Genomic DNA, 3,081 nt, shown 5'->3' with positions numbered 1-3,081 from the left:
CCACTATGCTTCACACACACACACACACACACACACACACACACACACACACACACGCACCTGCACGCGCATGCGAAGATCTTAGTCTTGATGAGTTTGCATGTGTGGAGATATATTTACATATGCATACAATAAATGTCATACTTACATCTAGAAACCTAACTGATGGTTCCTTCTGGTGAAAAATAATAGAGGAATAAGGTAGGACTCTGCTAAAGGATCTTTTAAATTATTGAACTTCTGCTATGTATGTATATGAATACACATGCATACATAGTATATATACACACGAATTGTGTGTGTATGTAGGTTAGTTGGGGATAGTATTTTTCACAGGACACATGTGGGAGGCACATGAACAACATGGTAGGATTCCTTTGAAACTCCTGTGCTATAATTGAAATTCAATCAAGTCTCTTTGTTATTCTTTGCCCTTCCATGTCTTCTTTTTCCACACAGGTCAGTGCTTTGACCTTCAAGGTTTCTGTGGGCTTTCACTGGTTCTCCCAGACCACTGTGAGTAGCTCCAAACCAGAAGTGCTTTAGGGATCTGCAAAAGGGCAGATGGGGAGGACACTGGGAATGTGGAAGTGAGGCAAAGGGAATGCTGGATCCTTGAGAATAGAGCAGTGGCCTTCCCTGTTTGAATCACTCAGTGGAAAGTCTGGTTTTCTAACTGATCTCTGCTGACTGCTTCTGATTGGTCACACTTAATGTTTGCTTTCCTGGATTACGACCTTTTATCCTGAGCTGGATTTTAGTTTGCTTGTGCAAGAACTCAGAGTGCCAGAACTGCCTCACAATCTCCCAAGAAACTTTTTTTTTTTAAACTATTTCAAGGTCGGATCCCTTAGTAAATTAAACTACTGTTCAGGTTTCTGTAAGACTGTATGCTTTCAGATTCCAGCTTTAGAGAACACAATGATGGCTCCTAGGATAGACTAGAATGACCTGACTTTAGTGCATGACTGGAATTTTGCCCTAGGCTAAATAAACTCAAAGCATCTGGGCTTTTGTCCGAAGCCTTTCCTCTTTCCCATCCCGTTCCTTCTACATTTAGTGACATGCGTTAATGGAGTACCTGCTTTCCAGAAACCCAGGCAAAAGTCTAGAAATTAGGAGAATGAACAACCCCTGTTCTGCAGAAAGGTTGGGCCCCATAGAGGGGGGGGGTGGTCATAAAACCATAAGAGTTATAGATGAAGAGAAGGTAAAAGTTTTGTATTAGGGCACAGACAGGGTGTGACTGGCTGTAACTCTGCACTGCACTGTGTGACTAGAGAGGCTTTCTGAAGAATGATAGATGAGGTAATGGCAATGAGAGGTAGAGGGGGAGTCCTGGGCTTTCTTCTTCACTGTTTGAACTTGGGCATAATTTTAGTCTAAGAGATGACATAAATGTGTATTTAAAGCTGCAGGGGGAAATATAACTTGCATCAGGACACTTAGGCTGACTTAAGACTCTTGATATGAGATTAAAATGGGATTAATTTATTGAAGGTCATTAGTGTCACCATCCTCTAGAAACTAAAAGCTAGAAGGCCGGGTTGAGAAGGCTTATCATGCTCATCCTTTGGGAAAGAACAAAGATGGGTTAACCATCAGATGGTTGCCTCAGGCTACATTCAAAATGTGTATATTAGGTTTTCTTTATGGTGTGGAAGAGGCTTAGGTCTGAACTTCGTCTAATCCCCAGGCTCTTAGACTAAAATCATGCCCAAGTTCAAACAGTGAAGAAGAAAGCTAAAAGCCAAAACCAAATGAGTGTTAAGAAGAAAGTAGCCCCTTAGGTCCTCCCTACGTTACTGACCCCTCCTCCTTCACCACCCATACTAGAAAGAGTGGTTATTCTCCAAAGCAGAAACTGACTATGATCGTCTTGGAACTTTAGCTTTCCTAACATCAAAGACGCAATAAACCTTTGGACAAATAGAGCATGGTGCATATACAGATGCAGTCAGACCTGTGTAGCCCAGAGTTTAGAAGTATTGAAAGATAGAGTCTACCACAGAGAACTTCACAGTCTAAAACAACAACTGTGTGTTTTGAAAAGTGAATTGTGCAATCTTCAAGAAAACCCAAAGAGCATCTCAGAAAACTCATCTTGTTCAAGTTGTTGCCACACGTGTTGCCTGAGTGATAAACTTATAACTTTGCCTGCCTGTGCTCCAACAACCATACTTCCTCCCACACAGCCAGCCAGTCACCCTCCCACTCCACCGCAGTCTTCTCCTCCTTCCCCCTTCCTCCACCTCCACCACTCTTAGCACCTTTGCTGCTCAGAAAATCTGGTACCACTAAAGCACTTCAGGTTGATCCATTAAAGAAAGATGGACCCATGCATATAACAGTTAAAGATCGGCTCACTGTGAAACTAAAAAAGACACAGAGTATTGACGAAAGAAAGATACTTGTACCATCACCACCAGAGGAACGGACTTCACTAGTTACTGTCTCTGATCTGCAGTGTATTACCCTGAAACCTAACTCCAGGGTGTCAGCAACTCGAATTAAAAATGTCTTAATTACTCCTGGTAAAAGCCAAATCAATCTCCTGAAACTGCTGAGAAAAGTCCAGTTAGAAAGGGGCCTCTTTTAACAATAAAGAAAACATGGAAACAGGAACTGGGCTCACTCCAACCATGACTCAGGCCTTAAGGAGGAAATTACAGCTGGCTCATCCTCAAAGCCCCAATCTCTGCCACTTTCTACAAGCAGCTTTGATGAACAAAACTGAGAACAACTCGAACTGACTTCCTGGTGTGAAACATACAATGACAGACCAACCTCCCAAATGTTAATGTACGAAAATATGTTTATGAGTATAATTCTTCTTAAAGACTCAGAGTGAGTATGTCTGGAGCCTGCCTACACATACTGTGACATAAAGGCATTTAGATATTTTCTGGTGTTCACGATGGTAAGGGGACCAGATGAGAAAATGCAGTCTGCAAACTAATGTTTATTCCTGGAATTACCCAATTTAGGTTAGAGTGACTGTTCAAATTTAATTCCATAGGGGCTGGCAATATGGTTCAAAAGATAAAGACACTTGCCACCAAGCCTAGTGACTCAAGTTCA

At 41.9% G+C, this 3,081-nt stretch overlaps 1 pseudogene; it reads left to right on the top strand.

The window, feature by feature from the left end:
- The first annotated feature begins 1,713 nt into the window (after positions 1-1,713).
- LOC110306420 lies at positions 1,714-2,737 on the top strand (annotated as a pseudogene).
- The last annotated feature ends 344 nt before the right edge of the window (positions 2,738-3,081 follow it).

This window comes from Mus caroli, chromosome 12 (genome assembly GCF_900094665.2).
Source record: "Mus caroli chromosome 12, CAROLI_EIJ_v1.1, whole genome shotgun sequence".
Classification (NCBI taxonomy): Eukaryota; Metazoa; Chordata; class Mammalia; order Rodentia; family Muridae; genus Mus; species Mus caroli.
The sequence above is the reverse complement of the archived record's forward strand: the minus strand, read 5'-3'. Positions and strand labels throughout refer to the sequence as shown.